The sequence below is a fragment of the Arvicanthis niloticus genome, chromosome 21 (genome assembly GCF_011762505.2).
Source record: "Arvicanthis niloticus isolate mArvNil1 chromosome 21, mArvNil1.pat.X, whole genome shotgun sequence".
NCBI lineage: Eukaryota > Metazoa > Chordata > Mammalia > Rodentia > Muridae > Arvicanthis > Arvicanthis niloticus.
The window spans coordinates 20,681,507-20,707,741 of record NC_047678.1 but is presented as its reverse complement, the minus strand read 5'-3'; the positions used below and the strand labels follow the sequence as shown (position 1 = coordinate 20,707,741).

Here is a 26,235-nt window from a genome sequence, read left to right as displayed (position 1 = left end):
CCTGTTTGGGTTTGTCTTCATTATAATTTTTGGTTCTTTGTGCTTGGAGCTTAGATTATTGATTTGGGACTTTCCACTTTTTTTCTAGTATATGAATTTGTGCTATAAAATATTCTCTGAGCACTGATTAGCCTATAAATTAGGATATGGAATAATCTCATTTTTTTCAACTGAATTTAGCTTTGGCTTTCTTTCAATACTTCACTTTTGATTCATGCATTATTTTGAATTATGTTGCCTGAAGATTTTTCTGCTATGTTCCGTTATTGAATTTTAGTTGATTCCACTGTAGTTGTAGAAATTCCTTCCCTCACGCCCTCTCTGTCTCTCTGTCTGTCTGTTTGTCTGTCTGTCTGTCTCTCTGAACTCATGACATGGTATGCATTTGGAACCTAAGAGAGGTCAAGTTGGGAGAGTTTGTCGCCCGCTTCTACCATGTGGGTGCTGGGTGGGGACTGATCAGATTATCATACTTAGTGGCAATCACCTTTTTCCACTGAGTCATCTTGACACTTAGTTACTGTGGCAATTTGAACCCTGTTCAGTGAACGGGCATCGGTAGCACAGCGCTCACATGCAGCGTTCTACAAGCTCTCAGACCTCAGTCTGACTCAACCTTGCTCGTTTCTCTAGAACTTCTCCATGCAGAGGCTGAGCCAAGTATGCACCATAACCAGTGGCCAGTGAAGGGACTTCATAAGCTACACCAAGCATGTCCACACAACCAAGAAATCTTTCTCCATCAGCATAGCCTCCAGTGACCTTGGTGTTCCACAGAGGGTTCATCTTGGAGCAGTGGCCGCACATGGTCCTTGTCAACCATGAACGAATAGCTCTAGGTATATAGCAGTGTCCATTTCCCAACAGTTCTTCATCAGTCACCATCTGGCCGAGAACTTGCTTCAAATACTGGAAATCAGCATAGTCTCCAGAAGCATAGTGCTGTGGAAGAACCTTCCCCTAATAAATGAGGATTTTAAGGGACCAATCACTGGGCAAGAAGGAGGCAGGACTTCCGGGTCGGAGAGGGGAAGAGGAGAGAGCAACCAACCTCCCCGCCTCCCCGATTTAGGTGGCAGGTCTGCTGGGATTCATCACCGGAGTATTTATAATTTAGAATAGCTTACAAAATTAGGATGCTAGTTTCTGTGCCCAGCGATTGTGTTACCTTGTGATTCTAAACTAAGATTGTGTGGTGTTTTCCTTCACTAGGCGACTCAACTGGGTTCCAGAGAAAGGTACTGTGGCAGAGCATAGGTTTGTGAGAAGTGCACCCCTGTTAGCCGTGGGAATTTGGGAGTGTGGATCGGGTTTGGGGGTAGCCAGTCTAGGGGAGGAGAGAGCGATTTTGGAGCTCTGAGTCAAAGAGAGTCTGCTGGGTTGTGAACAGGTTGGCCTGTCCCACTGCTTATTTAATATTTCACACAATATCAATTTGCATAATACAAGAGATATTGCGGAAACGAGCCAGGGACCCGTAGGAGCCCAGCATGTCTGCAGCAATCACCACTCCACAGTGGAACTTCAGCCCGAGTATTGATGTCCCAGTTGTCATAGGGTTCTGGGTCCAAGTGATGGAACTCTCGCAGGGCATGGACGGCGGATCCATGAGGCCACTGGAGGTGGATGGGATGCAGTAAAACTGCCCAGAGCCAGACCCACGGACCTGCGGCCAACCTGCTACTTCCAAAATGCTTCCACCTTAGTCACCTCAGTCGAAGGAAAAACAATGGATTTTTTAATATTTTTAAGTTTGTTGATTGTGTGCGAGTGTGTAGCTCAGGACATTGTCTATATTGGTATATATTCCATGAATACTCGAGAAATATGTATTTTGTTGTTGGGTTGAAAGTTATGTAAATATTGATTAGATTCTGTTAGATAAATGTTATTATTTTATATCTTATTTTCTGTCTAGATGTTTCATTAATTTCTGTGAGGGGGCTGTGGACATATTCAGTATAATTGTGGGTTTATGTGTTTCTCATTTATTTATTTAGTGTGTGCCAGGTGAATGTGCATGTTTGTGTGTGGTCTCGGGGTACACGTTTGTGTGTGTTCTGTGGAGGTCAAAGGCCAATCTTGGGTATCATTATTTAGGAGCTGTTATTTTATGTGTAAGAGTATTTGCCTGTATGTATGTATGCATACCATTTGTGTGTCTGGTACCAGTAGAGGCCAGAAGAGGGCATCAGATTTCCTGGAACTGAAGTTAATGGGCAGTTGTGTGCCTCCAAATGGGTGCTGGGAACTGAATCTGGGTCCTTCACAAGAATAGCAAGTTCTCTTAACTGATGAGCCGTTTCTCCAGCCCTTAGGAATCCCTTTTAAAGATAGGGTCTCTCACAAGGACCTGGAACTTGCTGATTGGGGTTGGCTGGCCAGCTGATAAAGCCTATATTCCTGTCTCCTCATGTTGGGATTGCAAGCGTTCCCTTGATGACATCCATCACTAGGGCAGAGGACTGAACGCAAATCCTTGTGTTCCTGTGACATGCATTTTCCTGTCTGGGCTTGCTCCTCAGTCCTTCTGTTTTGTTTTTGATAGACATATTCTATAGCTGAGCTGTTCAGTACATATACATGTAGAATTACTGTACCCATTATAGTTGCCTTTAATCACTGAATAATCTCCCTTTGCTGTTTCTAGCAATTTCTTTACCCAAAGTCTTTTTCTCATATTAATATAGTTATTTTTGTGTTTTCTGAATATCTTGCATGCTATATAGATATTATACCCTTTCAGTTGCAGTCAGCCAACATCCTTCAATTGGAAGTGAGTTTCTTGACGACAGTATGTAGTCGATCGTCTCTGCCAGTCTCTGCCTTTTAACTGGTGTATTTAAAGAACTTATGTTTAATATAACTGTTTATACGTTGGTAGTCTCAGTCCCCCTTTTATATTTGTTTTTCTTTTTGTGCCTTCTGTTATAAGTTTTCTATTTTATTTGTTCTAGAGACTAGTGGACTTACTAGACACCTTTAAAATAAAGATAAAGCAATTTAGATTTGGATAAAGACGGACTGGAGAGTACAAAGATTTCCAAGGTATCCTGGACTCACACATATATGGTTTTAATCATTCTCCTCTCTCCAAGGGCGGTATTTTTGTTTTAAACAGTGAAGCTGCGGCTATGTTTCATGATCGCTGTGAGTCTATACACGATGGGCTTGAACATTAAAACCATTCAATGTAGGGGAAATCACCACCTCCCACCAAAGCTCAGCGAATGTTGCTGAAGAGGGTAAGGTCTGGACAACAGAGGACTGCTGCAAAGCGCTGTTTTCTGGACAGAACATGGATACAGCAGTCACGATCTCATAGTACGGCACTTCCTGTTTCATCTTCTAAATCTCCAGGATCCCCCAGGTTTCCCATTCACTCAGGATCCCGCAAGGACGGGCATTTTAGCATCCGAAGCTTCAACTCAGGATGATGTTAACACAGACACGCCACAGCTCCAGCACACTTAGGGGTTGGGAAGGGAGCAGATGTTTACTGGGTAGTTTTTCTGACCAGGGATCATGCTAGGGTGACGTAAAAAGATTCTCACTTAATCCTCTGAAGAACTTTGGCAATAAATGGCTTTACTTTTACTGAAGGGCTAAGGGGTTGAAACAGCTCACTGCATGTCACGAAGACACCAAACAATGTTACTGGCAAACCCACATCTCTCCATTTCTCAAATCTTTTCATTTCAATTAAATAGTCTCGGTTATACACTATTACATCATTTAATCCTGTTTATATCATTTTGGAACATTAACTCTACCTTCATTGAGCTATCAGTGACCATTGGCTTTTCCACTTTTAAATTAAAATCACTGCTGAATGGATACATAAAACCATAAAAATGAGGTAGGCAGGTGGTGCACGCCTTTAATCCCTGCACTCAGGAGGCAGAGGCAGAGGCAGGTGGATTTCTGAGTTGGAAGCCAGCCTGGTCTACAGAGTTAAGTTTCCAGGACAGTTAGGACATAGAAAAACTGTCTCAAACAAAAACCAAACAACACCCTCCCCAAGCCCCCAAACTAAAAACCATAAAAATGATAAACACTTATAGGGTACCGTAAGGTGCTTCGATACTTGTGCATGTTATCTAGTGTTCAAATCATGTTAAATATGTCACTCTTCAAACATTTATTATGAAACCTTTTCTGGTGAAAATACTCAAAGTCCCCTGTTTTAGGTTTTTAAAATCTGCAGTACTTTATCGTTTATGTTGCGCAACAGCACGTCAGAGCTTCTTGCTCCTACGCCACTACCATTTATCCATTAACTTAATGTATGGATGTACCTAAGAGGAAGACGAATGGTTGGACTGCCCACATAAGCCAAGATCACCATCCGGGGCTGGCTTCGATTATTAGTGTGTGTGTTTGCATGTGCACACATGTACATGTGCATGTATGTGTACATGCGTGCACCCATATGTGTGGCAGATGGAGACCAAAGGCAGGTGTCTTCCTCAGTCATTTACCGCCTTAGTTTTTTGAGGCAAGATTTCTCAGTGAGCCCAGAGATGACTCATTGGCTGGAGAAGCTTCTAGAGAGCTTCTGGGATGAGTCTGTCTCTCACCCACCCCCAGTGCTGAGGTTTCAGACAAGCTACTGGGTCAGGCTTTTGTATGTTGGAGTTGAGAATTCAAACTCCCTTACTGACAGGTCTATATCCTCAACCTCAGTATTACTCAACTATTATGATGACAGGAATCAACTTGGGTTCCAACGGGTGGTCCTCACATGTTTCACGGGTGCTTGAGAATCACCTGGGATGCCACTCAAAGGGATTCATTTCTTTAGGATGTTTAACTTATCCTGGTTTGGGGAGGGATTGGAAACAAATGCCACAAGCCATATGGAATGTGAGGGAAAGCTGGGAAACAATGCCTTTCAAGAAAATTTGAGGGCATGAGACTTGAAACTGAACCATGAAGTGTTGAAAATTCTAGTGAGAAGGGGTGGGTGTGGCGGATGGGATGGGGGTAGGGGAGGAGTGCCAGGTATATTTTGCAAGTGCCATCAACTTGGTTTCTTTCTTTTATAATCTAGGGTGAGTCTCACTAACTCACTTAATCCCCAAGTCCTCTTAGTATTCTGCATAGAGTGAGTGTCCGGGGTCTTTCCCTATAATGAAGGCTCATGGGAGTCACCCTTCCCAGCAGTCCTCCTGTCATGCAAATGAGGGCAGTCTTGATTGGACAATGTGTGGTCCTGGGTGGAGGCAGGGTTTACCCTGGCAGTTTAGGGTTTGAGTGGCAGAGAGCTTTTCTGTTTGAGCCAGGCTTCCATTGGCAACTGGTTCCCTTTCCAGTCTGTCATAGCTTTCCCTTCACGAAGATTATATTTCAGATTAAAAAAAAAATCAAGAAACTAATTCTCTAAAAGAGGCAGAATATTTGGTAATATCCATATCTGATCCCGCAGTGGCCGTAGTCAGCAGGAAGGAGCATGGTGGCAGTCCTGTTTAGAACATTAATGGCCTCGTTCCTCACGTGTTTGCTGCCTGGTCTGGACATCTGCGTTTGCTACCAGCCCAACAAATGATTACACATTTCACATATAACTGTGAAGTTTTTTTTTATTTAGTTTTTTTTTGAGACTTTTTTGTTTTTGTTTTTTCCTGTGTAGCCCTGGTTGCTCTGGGATTCGCTCTGTACAACAGTCTGGCCTTGAACTCAGAGATCCACCTGCCTCTGCCTCCCAAGTGCTGGGATTAAAGGCACGTATCACCACTGCCTAGGTGGCTTTTTTTTTTTTTTTTTTTTTTTTTTGCTTTTTTGTTTGTTTATTTTGCTTTTAACAATCAATGTATTGGAATGAAAAAGAAAGCTGGTTGTGTGTGACAAAGATAATTTAAATCTGTGAGCACCACGGAGAAGGAAGATCGACAACAACATAGGAGCTCTGAGGATGATGAGGGAGACGAGCGAACCGCCTGTCATCCGATGGCACTATCCAGAGGTACTAAATGGTGATCACCCGGGAAAGTGTTAAAGTCTCCGGATCCCCTGGGAAGACATTAAAATATTTTCTAGCTCTGGAAACCTGGCCTTTTTATTTGGCCATATCTCACATTAGTGACTTTTCTTTCTGGAAAAAAGTGTATGCGTGCGCCTGTGCGTGTGCGTGCGCGTGCGCGTGCGCGTGCGCGTGCGCGTGTGCGTGTGCGTGTATGTATGTAGTTGAATTTAAAAAAAACTTAAGTTCCTGCATGCTGCATTCATTCTGGGAAGAGACCCTTCATGGACACATGCGATGCTCTTCAACCAGAAGATTTTTTAGCTTGGTGACCTGAAGTCTAAACTTCAAAAACAAATTTTAAACCTGGACAAGTGTTTTTGACTGGGTGTTTATGGTGTTGTGGATGACCCAGGGCTCCCTGGATGCTAGGCAGGCAAATGCCCCCACCAACTTAGCTACATCCAGAGCGCCAGCTACCTGGATTTCAGGAACTGGTTGAGAGTACTTGAATAGTTGGGGGAAGTTAATTAAGAAATCAGTTCTGTAGAAATCAATTTAACTAAATTTGTAGAGAGTGGCTTGCTTTCTGTTTGGGGCTTTCCTCTTACAATGTGAACAGGTGCTGGTATAATGACAAGATGACCACAAGAGGGCGGCAAAGACAAAATTATGTTCTTTTACACAAGGGGCCGTGAACTAGGTCATAAAAGGGACGGTGCTCAGAAGAAGGCAAAGAACGTGGAAACTCGCCCACAGAAGGTTATAGATTTGTTTATAGTCTTGTTAATAAAGTATTAAAATGACAGAACAGAACACAGTCGGACTGGAGTCTGCTTTAAGAGATCATAGAAAAAAGACTTAAAATCTGCACTCTGGAGGATCCTGTGTGTTTGTCTTCAGATCTTGCAAGTGTTTGTGGGTGAATAGGTTCCCTTCCTTCAGCTCTGACTGAAGATTACCGCTGCAGTTTTCCATCCCCAGAGCGCAGGGCATTTCCTCCACTGGCTGCTCCTAAAGCAAAGATGAAGCCCAATTTCCACAGCCTCAAAATGTCTAGGAGCCACAAAAGGCAATACTTATTTCTGTTCCTCTGATGAATGAGACAGCCGTCAGTGTCTCTGTGTTTGTTTGCCGGGCAAAGCTGGCAGTGCCAGAAGGCGAGAGCTCCTAGTCTGATGACTCTAAGACTAGAAAAAACGGCCTCCAAGCTCTTGTCTTGATGGCAGAAAATAAAAAATTTCTTTCTCCTTTCTTGTAGTTCATATTTATAAATAGTTGAAGTGTCAACCTTCATCAGAACAGAATTAAGAAATTCTGTGGTCCATAACAAGACTTTTTGAGATCTTTAAAATAAAAATTATGTAAGACAGGAGCTTATCTTGATTTTTTTTTAAAGCCCAAGAGTCTTAAAAACTTTCTTAAGGATGGAATGTAGAATTTCCCACCCAAAGCAGAGGAGTTTATCCTGGAAACAACCACAGGGAAGTCCTAAAGGCCTTGAAAAACCTGAGTCTAGACACCCAGACACTTCCAGTGACCACACCAGAAAGTGCCCTATCAGCTGCCACGTGGGGAGCCTGGGTCTGAAGGATGTATAGCTAGTGAATATTTATTTATATATGTTCTTTTTAAAATCCCCCTCCCTTTTTTTTTGTGAAAGTCTGAAAAAAAAGTTGTTAGTGTGATACAGGTAATTGCTTAAGCTTAAACAACAGAAGCCCCACTGAACAATTAATCTCTGATAGTGTTTAACATCGGGAGCCGTTTCCATGGAGCCAAGGAAACTGTTTTTATCTAGAGAAGGGGAGGACACAGACAATAAACAAGGTTAGAGATAAATGGGGTCCCATGGTTAGCAGTGCTGGGAGCAGGGACTTCAGGGCATCCATGTTCAGATGCACCGGTGACAAATGCACACAAGGAGAACAGTGAACTCTTCCGATCTTCGGAGGACGCTGAACACACAGAACGCTGGCTGTATGGAGAGTCTGAAGGACTCTGAAGGGAGCAGATGAGGCAGACGCTCACAGCCAGCATCCGTGTGCATACCTCAAGTGGAATGGGTATGTCAAATCCAGAGTTACAGAGAGCAGATGCAGTGAGTGGGGAGGATAAAGCCAGGGCTAGGCTGCCTGAACCACACACTTCATCAGGTCAGCCACCATTGCCACAGGAGGAGTTGCTCAGCCTGAGTTCCAGAGAACTGGTAGCTAATCCCCTGACATGAGTCCTGTGCAACTGTTTAAAATAGCACCCCAAGTAAAGCCCAGTGCTCTTCCTCTTCGATGGAGGGTTTGAAAACAGGGGGCTATTTTCCTTTCCACTAGGTTTGCATTGAGAGTGTCTCATCCCTGAGTGTCCTACAGTGTCTTAGGTGGGGCACAAGGATCCTTGGGTCACTAGCAAATGCCAGCTGGGTGACACTCCCTACAGGAGGCAGGGAGCTTACTCTACTTCTTTGCTTCTCTCTCTCTCTCTCTCTCTCTCTCTCTCTCTCTCTCTCTCTCTCTTCCTCCACTCCTGCCTTCTTGAAATATACCAGTCATCCATAAAATAACAGAGAGCAAGCGAATGACCCTTTCCACACCGACATTAACTTAACGTTAGCCTTTTGCTGTGATCTCATCTGACTGGGTTTTTAAATACACAGGGCATCAGGTATTCAGTCAAGGTTGCCTTGTGCATTTCCTAAAAGCTTTTTCTACCCCCTCTCGTTTCCTCATTAACTTTCTTCACATCTGAACACTTTCTGAAGCTGGATACATTCCCTCCTTGTGTCTTATTTCAACCACATTACACATAGTGGTTTTAAAAAGTGGCATGGTTGTTATTTTGAGGAGTGGAGGTTATTAAAAAAACCTCACCTAAACTCTGTCTGGCAAGAATGTTTGCAGACATTGCTTTTGCTACTGAGATCGTGGCTTGAGTGGTAACCTCATGCTGGATGCTGGATTTCCACCTAACTCATTCATATGAACGCACTGCCTTACAGTATGCTCATAGGAGTGATGGACTGACATGGCTGCTTTACTTCTTGCTGGGTGTTTAGACAGCATACTGCTCTTCACTACCACATTGCTGTAAGGTCTGCTGGACACCACAGTTCATGGTTCCCTTGACACCAGGACTGAGAATCTCTGCCCAGAATCTGGCCACTACCCAGCTCACTTAAGTTGTTTAAACTGGGTTATGCTGTACCTGTGCCATGCATGTTGTATCTTGGAGGTTTGAATATGTAAAAGAAGATACGAACCTGGATAATTTCAGCAGACACCATTGGTGTTATCTGTTTCCTTTTTCTCTTTTTAATGTGGCTAGCTGTTAGAGAATATTAACCTATGGCTTGCGTCTGTGGCTTACCCACCGAACAGTGTTGATGGCAGTGTTTCTGTAGGATGTGAGGTTTATGGATTCTTGCTTTTTCCCTAATTCCTTCATTTTGCTCTGGATTGCACTTGAACTTCAGAGTCACTGGCTACCTACGTAGAGGCTCCTTTCATTGCAAACCCACCAATCATACCAGTCCTTCTGTAACTTTCCCTTCCAGACCCTCCCTGGTTTCCTAATTGCTGCCAGGGCAGGACAAATGTGAGGGACACAGGTGTGCTTTCAGCTGTTCTGGATGACTGAGGGTACTGGATGCTTGGCCAGCGAAGAAGAGAGGTGTGGTTCCATTATTTATGGCGTTTTGGGGGTTACCACAGCACTCTATTGTGTCTTCGTAAAATTATTGGTCTGAGATTCTGCTTAAGGGTGCAGATTTAGCCTAAGCGATCACAGGCAAACTTACATTATCCGTGAGTCAGCTTCTCTACCCAAGAAACTGAATAAATCTGTGAAATGCTAATCCATCTCTACTGAGCTCGATAGTGAAGGTTTCAAGGAAGGGCCTCCCGTCACCCCTCCAGGGACCCTCTCTGGGAAGGCAGAGATTTGAGACACCCTGGATACCACTGGAGACAGGGATAGGCATGTACCATTCTTTCTGCTTACACGGCAGCCTATAAGAGGGCAGTTGAGGCAAGCTGGAAGACACTTCTGTCCCCTATAGTGGTGGCTTCCCCATGTGTGACGTGGCTCTCTGTCATCACCATTTCCCATGAGAAAAAGAAATTGCTTCTGTGTGGTTGCATGTAGAGAGAGCCTTTTTAGCTCGCTGGAGCCGGGAGGGTGATGGAGAGCCTGCGTCCTGTATGCCAGTTGTTAGTGGGTAGGGCACAGGGTGATTTTTCATTGTCTGCTAAGCTCAAGCACACCCCTTTGGAGTGAGTCTCAGATTTGAAAACAAATCTTCACAGTGGCTTTTCCAACCTGCTTGGGTAAAGAAGGATGGAACTGTTGCTTAATTTTTTTTCAAAGGACCAGAAAGTTGGGCAACACGGCTTGTATCTTTGCTGAAATATTTCTACATGACAGCTAATACTCCCATCTTCAACAGAAGCTTTGTTTGCACAAGGGGGAGACATGGTGCTGTGGCGATGTGGGCTTTGTGGTTAGGCGAAGTTAGATTTGAGTGGCAACTCCAGCACCCTCATTAGCTCTGGGGGCTTGGATAGGGGCTGGCCAGAATAAGCCTCAGTTTTTACATCTGTAAAATAGGGACATCAGCATCATTTACATCAAAGGTTGCTAGAATGCTAAAATGCAACTGATATTATAGTCATTGCCGTAATAGTCATAGGCCTATTTACAATTATTCAATTGAGTAAAGCCATTGGCCACTTTGGAACAAGATGCCTGCCTGCTCTGTTCCATCAATCCTGCCCTCAGATATTTGCCTCACGGATTTGTGTCTCTCCAGGAAAAAGAATTTCAAATGGGCACCCTGTCCTCATTGCTACAGTTCGGTATCTGGATTTTAAGATAATTTAGACAGAAAAAAAATTCACATTTAAGTTTAGAAAAAAATGTGGAAATAAAGCTGATTTTTGTTCTACAGTTACAACAGTGAGGCAGAATGTCTGAGCATACCTGCTGGGCTGGTAGGGCTGGGTGGAATGTTTATTTTAGGATGAGCTTCAAGCTGGGAGAGACCTGTGAGAAACAGTTGCTACAGTTGCTTGGTTCTTTCTCCCACACTCTTGCAGTTCAGTTAGCAACACTAGGGGTGTGTGAGCGCCACTGAGCAGAGGCAAGCGGTCCTGATGCTGCTTCCATCTATCTGTTCTTGGCTTGCTTGTTCCATTTGTTCCATAGAAATCTAATCTAATTTTACGTGCTGATTCTAGTTCTGGCCCAGACAAAGGAGAAGACACTTCTGAGGAGGGTTTTTTGTTTGTTTCTTTATTTTTGTTTTGTTTTGTTGTTGTTGTTGTTGTTGTTGTTGTTATTATTATTATTATTATTATTATTATTATTAACATTAAGAGAGCCTTCAGAAGCAAAGGGTCAGAGAAAATGGAGAAGTCGCTTTTTCTGGGTTTGGTGAAGACTGCACAGTTAGTGTCAAAGTCTGAGGAGGATAAAGGGGCACCATCTAAATGTGATAAATGATGGGTGAAGCTTGGTGAGGGCCATTTGCTCAACTTGTCTCTCTGTGTCGTCTTCTCTCCCTTCAGGGACTGGCAGGTCACTTGTAACTCTTTAGGAGTGGAGTAGGATAATGAAGTCAGATGTGTGTGTGTGTGTGTGTGTGCGTGTGTGCATGCCTGTGTGCATGTGTGTGTGTGCATGCATGTATGTGTGCTTGTGTGTTTCTGTTTCTTTTAGCTTAAATATCCGCTATGCCAGGCTGTCATATTTGTGATCATGTGTCTTGAGTTCTGGTATTCTCATTTAAGATATTTGTTGCTCCACTCCACTCAGAGAGAGAAAAAAACGGAAGCATAAGTGTTCTCTGACAGCACCAGCTGTTTGCACAGCTGTCCACTTGACATAGAACGGCATTATCCCCACTTGTCTTATTGACATCTTGGTGATCTGATAACGTTTATTTGTTTATTCTTTCCTACTGATGAGCCTGGGCTTCGCCTCACGTATTTATTAGCTGTTTTAGCTTTCTCTTTGGAAATACTGTATGTGTATTTATCTGTTGGGGTGCTGTATTTGTGTGGTGTGTGTGTACATGTCTGTGTGGGTATGTGCCTATGTGTTCATGTGTGGAAGCCAGTGGTCAGTGTTGGATATCTTCCTCAGTAGCTCTCTGCCTTGTGTTTTCAGACAGGGTCTTTCACTGAGCCTGGATGTCGTTGACTAGGTTGGTCCAGTGGGCTAACCAGTGGGCTAACCAGCCCTGGGGGATCTACTTGTCTGTTCCCAGCACTGCCATTACAGAAGAGTGCCTTTGCCTAGCTTTTAGGTGGGTGAAGAGGATTTGAACACATGTCCTTATGTGTGTGACAGGCAGTTTACCGACTGAACCATCTCTACAGCCTCTTGTTTAAGTGTTTCTGTTTGGTTATTTTCCTATTTTTTGTTTTTAATTGGTCTTACTAACAATTCATATAATTTCTAGAAGGTCTATCAATAACCACATGGGTATACAGTCTGCAAATATTATTTATGGCATGGTTTGTATAGCACTACTTTATCATTGTGTGTGCGTATGTGTTTGTGTGTGTTTGTGTAGGTGTACGTGTAAGTGTGCGTGAATGCAAGTAGAAGCAGGAGATCAACCTTGTGTTGCCTTGCTCTGGATCTATCTACCTTGTTCTTTTGAGATAGGGTCTCATGTCCTGAGTGTCACTGATTAGGCTATGATAGCTGACTGGGGGAGCCTGAGGGATCTGCTGACCTCCATCTACCTAGTGTTGGGATGACAAACACATGCCATCCTGCATGGCTTCTTTACATGGGTTTTGGGGAGTGAACTCAGGAAAACATGTTTGTATGGCAAGCTCTTAATTGATGGAGTCATCTCCCTAGCACTACTTTGTAGTAATTACTATATTAGTTATATAATTGTGACATGGGATATAACTTTGGCCATTGAAGCATGGGTGTTTGATTTAGTAGGAAACTTCAAGACAGTCTCTTATAGTGTTTCTTTTTCTAACCACGTTACCATCATTAGCAAGATTGGAGAAATTCACCAATTCGCATCCTTGTCAACACTTGGTGTTAGCAGTCTTTAGATTTAACCGTTTTGGTGAGTATCAAATTATATCTTTGTGGTTCAAAATTCCATTTTCCTGGTGGTTAGTAATATGAAGCAATTTAAAATGTGCCTATTGTTTGTTTACACATATTACTTTGTGGCAAAGGTAATAGATTTTTAATTATTCATTTATTTTTTGAGATGAGGGTCACAGTATATAGCCCAGGCTAGTCTGGAACTCATGACTCTTATGGTCCAGCTTTCTGAATGCTCTGATTATAGGTGTGCCCCATTACATCTGGCTAGATAATACTTTTTTAAACTGTCGGAATGACCTTGTATACTGGAAAAAACTTGCCTTAAGTCATAAGAAAGGTTTTACTTTTCTTGATTCTTTTAAAAAATATTTTCTTCACTGTTTGCTTTTTTACTTTTACTTATAAATCTTTGTTTCTAAGTAAGCTTGGCCTGTAGTTTTTTCCCATGTACTTACTCTCTTTATTTAGTTTTGGTTTCAGATTATAAAAATTTCATGAAGTGGAGAATGTCTCTCTTTTTATTTTTGTAGGTTTTGATAAGGTAGATGTCAATCTTCTTAGAAGCCAGGGCCTGATGTTAATACATCATGCCATTTCCTTTTTTAGGAAATTCTGGCAATTTGGCATCTTTTTATTCTAAACTGTAACATGTTTGGCGTGTTAGTTATGAACTTCTTACAAAGTGACAATGTACCCGGGAGAAGAGAAGGGCAGGGAGACTGATTTTGATGCAGGATGTGGTTACTTGGAATTTTACTTTGGGCCCTCGTGTGGCAGGGCATTGAAGCTGGGACCTGTCCTGGAGGAAACTGCTTGTTCATGATGATTAGGAAGTAAGGGAGAAAGAGGAAGATATGAGGTTCCTGTATCCTTCTCAAGGACCTGCCCAGTGACCTCAGTTCTATCAGTAGTCAGTATCTTACTATCCCAAAGAGTGCGTGGTCAGGACAATTTAAACATAAACTGTAACAACTTGTGTAACTTCCTGGCATGTTTGGTTCCTTTAGTTTGCCTGCAGAAGGTTGTTTAGGGGATCTGGCAGAATTCTTTCCTAAAATTTCCTCCAATTTTAGGCAGCCTTAAATCTCACCCCAGAACTCATTAGTGAAGAATAATGAGCGGCCGCAAGATATTTAGGTGACGTGTATTGGACATTTGCAAAACGTGGTTTATTGCTCTTTCGATAGGACATTTCATCTAGAAAATTCTTGGATGTGGAATCTTTTTTTCTTCTTCTGCCTCGACAAATTCATCTCCACATAGTAGCAGATGTGGCCTGTGTGTCAGTCGTCTTTTAGTTCGAGGGGGATGAAGAGAGAGCCACAATCAGTTTGTCTTAAACAGAGAGGGAATTTGTTGACCCGTTTAATTTAGAACCTGGGTGACCTAGAGTTGCCATCTGAACTTTCTCTGAAGCATTTTCTTAGAGCTGCTTCTTTTTCTTTATTTCATTCTTTCATTCTCATAATAGACAAGTCTGTTCTCCTGAGGAAAGGAAGATGGGTCCTTGACCTTCCAACCTTGCACTCTGACCCCTAAAACAAAAACCAATTTTTTTTTTCTAACCTGACTATAGCAGAAAAGAACCGGCGAGACTCTAATTGGGCTTCTCTGAGTCACATGCTCCTCCTTAAACCAATCACTGCTGTGGTGGGGGTGGGCTTAAGGACTCTGATTGTCAGGCTGAGTTCTAAGTGGGTACTGATGGAGGAGAAAGGGCAGGAGGGGATACTCTGTGATTGACAGCCTCTCAGGACCAGGGACTAGGTAAGGGTGTCTCCAGAGGAAGGTCCTGGCCAAGCGGCTGTGTGAGGTTGCTTTGTTATGCAGAACTTTTTGGTCTCTGTAGTCTGTGTCCTATTTTATTATTATTTTTCTCTAGAGGGCTCCTTTCATTAAGTGCCTTCCTTACACATAGTGTTTTTCTGTCCTTGTCATCTGCTTGGAATTTACTGATGATTTAATCAGAATTAAAGGGCCTCTTAACCTTTACCCAATAGTAGGTTTGAATGGTGAATACCCTGAGGATTCCTTGGGAATGTCTCTGTAAGGAGAGGATGAGGATGATAGCGTCATCTGAGCTCTTAGGAAGATTAGCCGCTCCTCTCTTAAATGTTTTTCTCCAGGCTTGTAAAACCAGATTGAGGAAGGCTCCAGCCTCCACACAGGCACTGAAGGAGACTGAGGTGTTGCTTCTGTGAGCTGTGACTTTAAAACATGATCTTGTCGATGGTAACCTACTGGGAGGACTAGGGAGAACATCTGTCTGTTTGTTTGTCTGTCTGTGTCTACATCTATTTATCATCTATCTATCTATCTATCTATCTATCTATCTATCTATCATCTATAATATCTATCATCTATATATCATCTATCATATCTATCTATCTACCTATCCTATCTACTATCTATCTACTATCTATCATCTATCTATCTATCTATCCTATCTACTATCTACTATCTATCATCTATCTATCTATCTATCTATCTATCTATCTATCTATCATCATCATCTGCTTATATGTGTGCATGCTTGTGTGTGTATGTGTGTTTGTGAATGAATATGTTCTATGGTGAGATTCAAGCCTGATGTTTGTTTGAAGTGGAAATTCCTGGTTTCTTTGGAGACTCAGTTGTATCATGTGATGGTTTTCTGGAAACTATCTTGTTAGAGTATGTTTTGTTGGAGCAGACGTATGAGAGGATGTTTTGATGAGAGCAGATATGTGAAGTTTTTCTGAAAGCTTCCTGGAAAGGGGCATCTGATATTTTGCTGTAGCGGATACATGGTGTTTGGAAGGGGCATGGACGTAGCCCAGCAGACAGTGAGGGATACTGTGGCATTGGTTCACCTTGCTGCCCTTTGCTGGTCTTCACTGGGCTTTGTTGATGCTGGACTTTGCTGATGATGCTGTACATTGGTTTGCCTTGCATTCTTTGCTGATTATGGCTTGCCGTGACTTTGTAGAGAGAACCGCCACAAGGACCTTCTTGTGGTATTCTGGCAGCTTCTATGGATTCTGCTGATTGGCAGAGCCTTGCGGTTTCTTTTTGCCCCTGTCATTGCTGATTTGTTAACAGTGTTTGCTAGTGGATGGAGCTACCACTGCTGATTCATGTGAACTGAACTGCTGATATCCTGATAACGAAGATTGGAATCATCTAAAAGAATTATTTCTAACAGGTCCGCATCCCCCTTTTCACGATTAACCTTTACTTTCCACCACCTATGGTGGATGGTGGGCTGGAAGGGAGGTTAAAGTGTTTAAATACCTGTATTAAATTAGGTTTTGAAAAAATCCAAGCCTACCTTTGTTGATGTGGATCTGAGCTTGGTGACAGATGTTGGGAGTTAAGACCTGACCATATATACCTAAACCTTGTCCGGCAGCTACCCCTATTCTTCAGCACAGCACAGCAGCATCTATACCCACTGGAAGAGTCTAGTCAAAACTCGCCATGCAGGCCTAAGGCCTGGGCAGGTTCTCCTTTTTTTATTTTTTTAAAGAAATAAAATTGTGAAAATTCTCTTCTTCCCTGGTTGACTAGGGAAGAGTAAGGTTGAAGGGGTCCTGAGAGACTAGTGTGACTAAGGTATGCTGAGCAAACTGGGAATTGGCTCCATTTCCCAGCTGAGCTTGTGAGGAAGGAAGAGGCAGGAGAAGCTACTGGGCTTTTTTTTTTTTTTTTTTTTTTTTTCCCTGATAAGGTTTCTTTCTTGTCTAGGAGAGGAGCTTTCACAAGTAAGTAAGCTTTAATGCTTAGCTCTCTCACCCACACATGGCTCCAACATGCAGCTAAATTTATGTTCTGGACCCCAAGCTAAGTGGGTCACTGCATCTTCCTTTAAAGGAAGTGATAGATGGTGGGACTATAGAGCAGAACTGGACCTGTGGTGGGTGAGATACCTGAGTTGGCCCTCATCTAGGCTTTCAGTCGCTTCTATCTTCTGGCCTAATGACAAAAGGTGAAGAATGGCCTGTTGGTACAGGTCAGTACTGGCTTCCAGCCCTAATCTACCCAGTGATGTTGCTGGCTAGATCATGACGTATATTTAAAACGTAATTGTCGTGGTTTGAATGAAAATGGCCCCCATAGACTCATAGAAAGCAGCACTATTAGAAGGCATGGCCTTGTGGGAGTACGTGTGGCTTTGTTGGAGGAAGTGTGTCACTGGGGTAGGCTTTGAGTTTTCAGATGCTCAAGCCAGGCCCAGTGTCACTGTCTCTGCTGCCTGCTGATCTGGATGTAGAACTCTCAGCTACCTCTCCAGCACCATGTCTACCTGCATGCTGCCATGCTTCCCACCATAACAATAACAGACTAAGTCTCTGAACGACAAGCCAGCCCCAGGTAAATGTTTTCCTTTATAAGAGTTGCTACGGTCATGGTGTCTCTTCACAGCAATGGAAACTGGTATCAGGGACTGGGGTATTTCTGTGATAGGAAGGCCTGACCATGTGTTTGTTTGGAGGAATGTGGACTTGGTGATTTGGGATTAGTAAAACAGCGGAATGCTTTAAGTGGGAATTAATAAGCCATACTAGTAGGACCATGGAAGACAGTGGTGCTGAGGGTGATTTGAACCGTGAGGGCGTGGCTCAAAAGATTGCAGAGAAGAACAGTATCAGTAAGTGGCCTAGAGACAGTCCTTGTGATATTTTAGCAAAGAATGTGGTTGCTTCCTGCCCTTGTCCAAAAAAAAAAAAAAAAAAAAAAAAAAAAAAAAAAACTGCCTGAGGCTAAGTTCAAGAGCATTGGCAGAGAAAATTTCCAGACAGCCTAGTTTTTGACTGTGTTGCCTGGTTATTTATTATTGGCCATGCTTATGACAATTTATAATGAAAAGGAGCAAGCTGAGCAAGGAAAAACACAAAGTGTACACTTTGAGGAGAAAAGGGGTACCAGGAAGTGCAAACAGACTAAGGAAAAGCCTGACCGCAAGTGGAATAAAAGGAGTGGTGACCTCACAGCAAGACCCCACCCAGCTAAGCTTCTGTTGGAAAGGAAATAAAGAAAAGTTTAGGGCCCAGTGTGGTGGTACACACCTTAGGTCTGCTAGCACTCTGAAGGCAGGGGCTAGCAGATCTCTGAGGCCAGCCTGGTCTATAGAGTGAGTTCTAGGACAGCCAGGCTTAGACAGTGAAGGAAACCATCAAAGCCAGAAAGCTGGTGAAGACTGGCCATGTCCAGTCCCAGCAGGCAGCAGATCTTGGCAGCTCGGCCATGTGGCTTTAGAGTTGAGGATGGACGATGGGGGTTATGGAATCTCTGTCTGTGACTGAGGAAAGCCACTGAAGCTAGGTGTGTCAGGGACATCGCTGCAATGGAGCCTACAGAGGCCATTGTGTGAAGCTGTGAAGGTGAGGCCTGGGTTGCCTTGGAGACCCCAAGGTGTTGGAGATGCCAGAGCCATGGGATCCACCTGCTGAGGAGAGCTGCTGACAGGGAGTGGAACCAGCCAAGAGAAAGTGAAAGTAGCAGGTCACAGATGCTCCATCCAGGCTTAGAGTCACAGCCACTTCCTGCAGTCACGATCTGATGCAGGAATTGGAGTGGAACCCTCCCCGCCCCCTCAAAGCTTAAACATCGCCAGGTGCCAAGCTTGTGAGTGGTGAGCCTGAGTTCAGAGCCATGTGTTACTGAGGATGGTGGTGCAGTGGCTAGGTTTGGTCAAGACTGATGGAGAACCCCTTCATTTCTGGCATCTACCTTTAACATTTTGGATAACTGCATGGTTAGAAACAGTCTTCCTGGCTCTTCTTTGGGAACTCTTAGGTCGGCCGCCTGCCCTAGGAAAGAAGCACCACTCTTTCCAAATCACAATTCTGTGGGCTGAAGAAATAATTTTTAGAAAATGCGTATCAAGAAGTTCTAGGTAGAATCAATTCATCCAAGCTGCATTCTGTGAGGGCTAGTTTCTTTCCTTGTCCCTAAAGTTGGTTTCTTTTCTTCCAAAGGACACATTTATTATGCATTTTTCTTTCACTCAGAAAATATTTAACAACTGATTTGTGTGTTGCATGAAAGTTACACATTTCCTAAGATGCATTTGCTATTTTATTTTCTTTTCATTCAAAAATATGTCAGTAATCTTTTTGTTAACATGAAGATAAAGGATTAGTAATGCAAGGTGCAGTTTTCTTGTAGCCTTCTTGAAAGCAGGCTATAGTTTCTTATCTGGCTCCAACATTCATTTTCCTGAATTGAAAAAAAAGGTGACTTAAAATGAAATATACCACATTTGGTTCCCGAGAGCATTGCCGGCAGGGAAGTGTACCGCGAGAACAGACTCGGCCAGGTTCCAGAGAGCCCCTCTGCTGCCCAAGTGAGGGAATTGACTAATTTTGCATTTTAAAGCACAATATTAATGCAGGAGGAAATAGGAATTGTCTCCCAGTTGGTCACCAATCAGAAGATAGTGCATCCCCTTGAGAATTCAGGCTGTTAGCAAAAGAAAACAGAAATGTGTAAGCCTTCATAATTTCAGTTTTAGAATTTTATTTTATTGTAAGTTCCTATTTACAGAACATGATGCTAAGAACATCTAAGGGGGAGGGGGCAGAGTGCCTACCCTGACTGGCACCTCCGGTCCTGTGACCTGTGGCATAGGTCTTAATGATGTCATCTCCTGATGGCAACAGGAGAGAATTATCCAGGAAGAAAATACAACCCTTGTTCTCTACTCTCTACTGCAATGCTCAGGCTTAGGTGGAGAGGTGTTACAGATTTTTTATGACTTTTAATATGAGGCCTAAGTGAGTGTAGAGCAAACTCCTGTTTCAATGTTCAGGTCTCAAGTTGTCTAGAATGTCACCAGAATGTGGGGACCCACTCCCTGAAACTCTCTTCGGCCAACTAACCATGCTCACAGTTTCAACATGTACTTGTTCCACACAAACACCCAGCTTTGGCAGAGAACTGGAACTCTGTAACCACATTGGCCAGAGAAAGCTCAGGGCATTTACAATGTAGTTCCCTCAGATTCTGAGCTTGGATCAGCAAACACCATCTCCCTCCTTTGGTCCAGGCCCTGGCCAGAGCCCCGAAGGACCACTAATATAGAAGACCTGAGAAATCTTCGGCACACAAATGTTAAGGGGGAGGTGAGTGGGACGTTGGTGGGATGAGTTCTGGAGGATGCACACGTGGACTAACCCAGGGAATCAGGGAATCCTCTTGGAAGCAGTGTTAGTGTTAGTGCTGGTGGGAATCCCTTGCCAGGTGTGGCACTGAGGGGCTACTGTAGTGAGAGATCAGCAACAGTAGAAAACCTGGCTGGGACCGGAAGTCATCCGTGGGACTTAGCTTTTGGGGCTGGAGCCGTACATTGAGAGGGAGGTTCTGTGATGTGAAAGGTGGCTTCTGTCTGGGAGGATGTGTAGCTCAGAGCTGGATTTTTATCTGTTTCCTGCTACTGGGGATGTGAGGCTTTCTGCTGAGAAGAGCGGAGAGCTGACCAAAAGCCCAGCTGAAGCAGTGCGGACCAGAAAAGGGAGCACTGATCTGGGGTCGGGGAGGCGGGCTTTGGGTGGTGGGTGGGACTCGTTGGGACTAAATGCTACTGGGTAAGAGGGATGGTACATGAGCGTGAGCAAATGGCTCTAGAAATCAACCACGTGCTCTACCTCGAGTGTGGTAGAAAGTGAAGCTGGGGAGGCCCAAGCTGGAGGATCTGGAGCGGGTAAGGCAGTCTTGGGGAGCTTGAAAAGTCAATACTTTTCTACTTTTAAAATGAGGTGCTCTCCTCCACCTCAGAGCTTATGGTGTAAAGAGGACGGTGCTGCTTGAAGACAAGTAGATTATGAAGGCTCTTCCCTCAACAATAGATTGCACCCCTGATACACCCATAATACAGTGGCATTGCCGATAAGTGGTAGAAAGTGGGCACAAGTTGGTCCTGGTCCCTTCCTGTGACTGCTTTTGCTTCATGACTTCTTGTTCCACATGCTTACATTACTATGGTGTACTGCTTTTGCCTCAGGCTCAAAGTCAGAGCCAGAGAACCACGGGATGAAACCTTTGAAACGCTCACCGTTTTTCTCTTTAAATCATTTCTTTTAGTTGTTTGTCTCACTGATGAAAAACTGACTAACAACAGAGACTTGGTTCCCATCATTAGACTGGAGTCTCCTAGGACCTTTTCTCCATCTGGAGACTCTGGAGTCAGGTGAGACGCTGGAGGATCAGTTCATGAAGGGATGGAGAGGAGAGAGAGGATGGGAAGGGAATATGCCTCATCCTTGCCATGTTTTTCTGGTTTTAATAGAATATTTTAAAAATGCAAGTGCTGTTCTGTAGGTGGCCAACAATGAACCCAGTGGTATATTTTGTTTTATCTTACAATTCTTTGGGATCTTTGTTTCTTTCTTTGTTTCTTTCTCTTCCTTCCTTCCTTCCTTCCTTCCTTCCTTCCTTCCTTCCTTCCTCCTTTCTTCTTCCTTCTTCTTTCTTTCTTTCTTTCTTTCTTTCTTTCTTTCTTTCTTTCTTTCCTTCTTTCTTTCTCTCAACATTGAATATCTTTTGTTTGTAAGTTATGGTTTCCAATTTTGTTTTTGTGGATTTTCTGTATGTGTCTCAGAGTTTGTGTGTGCTTCTTAATTTTTTTTCCATTGGCATCACCCCTTTGTTTCTTTTGTCCTGTTCTAGTTTGTTTATTTTTATTTCATCTTTTATCATCATCATCATCATCATAATCATCATCATTATATTTTCGATGATTGTATTCTGATGAGAGAAAAGGAAAGGGCATGGATTTGAGTAGATGGGGAAACGGGGAGGATGTGAGAGGAGTTGGGGGAGGGGAAACTGTGATTAGAATATATTATACGAAAAAAATCTATTCTCAATTAAATAAGGAAGGAAGGAAGCTGGGGACCACAAGACCTGTCTAAGGGAGGAGGACGGAGAGCCGTACACCTTCCTGAAGAGGAGAGACCAGCAGCCTGAGAAACAAGGAGGTGGCATAGTGGGACATGGCTCTTTAACAGAGATTCTGCTTCTCCACTGGGTTCTTCATCCCCTAGATCTTGAGCTTCTCTGGTGTCTTTTCTCTTCTATCCTACACGGCCTGCCAAGGTTAACAAGGCGAAGACACAAAGGAGCAGATCAAGAGCCAATTCTTGACAGTTGAGTTTTCTAGGTTTGAAAACTCCTATCAAGAGCAACTCGTATTAAAAGCCAAGGCTTTTGATTTGAAACTTTTTTTTTCACTTCAAAAGAGTAAATCCTAGAAGAAGCTGAAGATACCGTTCACCACAAAAACAGCGCTTCCCAACCCCGTCACACGGAGAATGGCTCCCCTTTCTTTAATTCAACTTTGCTATAACAGAAAAATTTAAAAAGTGAGAGAATAGTAAGATGCCCTGATGTTCTTGCTATTTAGTTGGGAACAAGTGTTGACCCTGGCCTCATCTTTTCATTACTCACTTCACCATGTGGACGATCTCACAGCAACCTATCACATTTTATCTGCAAGTACTTCTGTGACCTTAATATAGGACTTTAGAAAACACAGCTCCAGAGCTGGGGAGATGGCTGAGTGGGTAAAGGTGCTTGCCACAAAAGTCTAGAACCCCAAGTTCCATTCCTAGATTCTACATAAAGATGGGAGGAGAGAACTGAATCCTGAAAGTTTTTCTCTAACCTCCATATGTGTGTGTGCATTTCTCTGCATGTGTCACACACACACACACACACACACACACACACACACACACGTTTGTGCTCACACATGCATGCACACAGCTAATAAAAATAAACAAAAAGTTAAAAAAGAAATCACAAACCTAGTATGATTGTACCTAAAGATAATTAATGATAATTAGTGACTAGGTAGACAGTTCCATAATCTACATAATTTTTAAGGTAAGAGAAAATGATGTAATTATATTAATCTTAAAAATAAAATAAATAATAAAAATAAATTTATGTTTTAAATGTATTGTTTTAGACTAGTGTGTAAAGTAGCAGGTTTCCTTTTAGAATACCTTCTTACAACTAGTAACTTAGCCAATCTTTTATTATTATGAACAAAATTTACAGGTAAATTTGATGTTTACATACAATTAAAAACCAATAGAATGCTCTACCTGGATTATGATGCAGAAATAAAACAAAAGCCACTTAACTCACTCATTTTACATTTAACTACTTGGACACTACTGTATGGGAAATATACTTATGTAGTTCTATCTCAGGCTTGAGTGTAGAGTCACAGTGAAAATGACAACTGTGGGCACAGACCCACCCAGGATCGAATGTGGTGGCTTAATTACTATAAACAGGATTGTTACCTGACACACTTTTGCTGAAATGATGAACAACCTTTGAAATAGTTTTTAACAAAACAGGTCAACATTTCCTTGACAGTGTTATTGCTACCCTCAAAAACTGAGTGTGTATTTAAAGGATATAAAATTTCTTTTTGTCTGTAAAGCGGCATCGGTCCTAGGTTCAGCTTGCTGTAGGTGGTTTGTAAGCCTGTATTGACCCCTTGTGTAATCAACAGACTCATGGGGCTTAGGCCAGTTCCCTAGTGTTGGGACAATCCTATGCATTGGTAAGGTCTCCTGCCCACCAAATGCCAGAACTATTTCAGATTAAAGTTTATTGAAGAAACTTAAAAAATTGCAATGTTCTTCAATGATTTTAATTGAATCCTGAGTGGAATTAAAATATTATCTAGAAGAATATTATTTACATAACTGGGGATATTATAGACAACAATTTTATACAGTAGGTAATTCTATTAATGCTATTTTATAGACTAACTGGTGAGTTCTCCATATATTCTCATAACACTTCCATATAGATTAGAAAAATTTGAAATTAAAAACCATTAGAAAAATTCCTTAACCCTTTTTTCCCACAAGTTTGCTATAGAGGCAGTCCCATCCCCCTTGAGAACTGGCGCCATCCTCAATAGACACAGTAGCTTCAGAAGGAAGGAAAGCTGAGGGAACAGGAAGGATGAAAGTGGGGGTGAGCTTTAGTGCGCCCTTCTGGGGCTGGGTGGTGGAGGTATCTCGGAACTCCTTTAAGTGCAGGCTTGGGTTTCTCAGGGTAGTAATGAGCCACGTTCACTTTAGAGTGTTAGAGGAGGGAGGTTAGGGGGCACTGGATGGTTGATGGACAGTGAAGGGTTCATTCCAGCAGGGGTCAGCAGAGAGCCAGGGTGTGATAGCCGCTGGCTCTCCTATGGCTTTCTCCACACCCCGGATGCTGGTGCTGCTGGGTTTGGACTCAGCAGCAAACTTGAGCCAAAAGAGAAGTGGAAAGGAACAGAGCAGAGCAAGGGCCACAAGAATTTGAGGGAGTGACTCAAACTTAGAACGTCTAAATGATTTGATAGCATTCATGGAGAAGGAGCTAAACTATTTTTGCTGTCCAGTGAAAGTGGAGCTGACAGTCAGGTTGCAGTCCTTTCAGCAAGCCTGGCTTTTGCAGTGTTTGGAAACACGAGCAGCCATAGTCCTCTGAATTCCATGTACCCGTTGGGTAGAATGTTCACTTAGTATTGCCAGACACTTTTGTTATTTCACGTTTTCAAAGCCATTGTTCATCAAGGGCTCAGAGATCTGAGAAGGCCAGGGTATCACTGAATATGCAGAACATGTCGGAGAGACAACCAGGACCTGGACACAGACCTAGAACTGTCATTTTTCTAGAAGCTCGAAGCTTCTGGGGAAAAAGTCACGTCCAAGATCATGAGTCTGGAGAAGTCCCCAAGTCCTGGGCTTCTCTTTCTCCGTTCTCTAAGAAGAGACAAGGAAGAACTGTCTTCCTGACTGAGACCTATGGAGAATGAGTGGGTTCCTGTGAAATAAAACCCTTGTGCCTTCAGCCCCTGCTAATCAGAGGATGCCACAGGAACTGCCAAGCCAGATGGCTGAGATGCTATCACAGCAGCCTCGGGATTTAGGAACATTAATTTTAAAGGGGGATTAAAGCACAGAAGAACATTTTTAAAACATCATGCATTTTCATAAGCACCTAGGCATGCTTGCTGGGTACACGTGACAGGTCTTTGTATCACACCGTGATGAAAGTAAAGGGCTTTTACTACGAATCTGTGTGATGGGGGAGTCAGTCTTCGTTCTGCTAAAACACTGGCTAGAGTTACTCTTATGTCTCATTTTTGGTTTGTTGGCTCCTGGGATACAGTGTACCACTCTGGGTTGCTAGCTGTGGAAATTGAGCTTCCCTTCAGACACTGTGGCTTCTATACAGAGTCCTCAGCTGTGAGAACAGGGGTACTGTCAGTTCATCCGGGACTAGACATCTTACCTGCTGTACTTTAGACACAAAGCTATCCCCATGGTCTTCAGACTGGAGACTACATCTCCAAGGATGCTCAGAGGCTTTCAGTGAGAAAGGTTCAGTGAGGGCTCACAGAAAATTCAGTTTCCTTATTCTGTATGCCTTCTTTCCTGACATTATCCATCTGGGAACGTGCCTGTGGCATGAAGGTTCTCTGCTCCATTCCACGAGTACTCTCATTTTAGAAAACATATGTGCCTTCCCTCTGACCATGACGCTTCACATTGTTTTTAAAAAAACTAGAGTGATCTTAGGGACATAATGACAGTGTGGTGTCTCTCAGAGTTTCAACTCTGTATGAAGTCAGGATATGTCTTATAGTCAATGTTCTATCCCAGTAACCTCAGTTGTGTGTGTGTTTATTTATGTTCTAGCACTAAAACCTGTAGAATGGGTTCTGTATCTTGAAGGAGAACCCTAGAGACAAGCACGGAGCACCCTTAGACAAAATATTGCTTTACTAGGTAGAAAAAAATACATTTAAAATATATTCTTTGAAACTCTCATGCACGAGTACAATGAATTTGATTGTATCCACTCCCCATCGTCTCCTTCCAGGTCTTTCCATGTCCCCTGCTCCCTTGTATCCCTCTCAACTTCATGCCCTTTTAATTTAACACACGATCAACATGCTGTATTGTTAATTTTATTTCTAAAGTGTTGTTACACGTGGCTGGTGCTGGTGGTAAGATGGGCAACAGGGGTGCAGCTGGAGGAATAGGAGAAAACTCAAGAACAAAAAAATACACTGGAACTATCAGGCATGACTTCTATGTCTTTTGTTGTCACACTTAAAGGTAGAGCACCCTTCTTTCCTGTATAGAAGCACCGGCTACAAAAGGCCCACAGGGATTCGTATTAGGGGGGCAGCCAAA

General features: G+C 43.0%; 1 pseudogene; it reads right to left on the bottom strand.

Annotated features, from left to right (window-relative positions):
- Positions 1–473: 473 nt before the first annotated feature.
- On the bottom strand, positions 474–9,403 carry LOC117693663 (proteasome subunit beta type-4 pseudogene; annotated as a pseudogene).
- Positions 9,404–26,235: the final 16,832 nt, after the last annotated feature.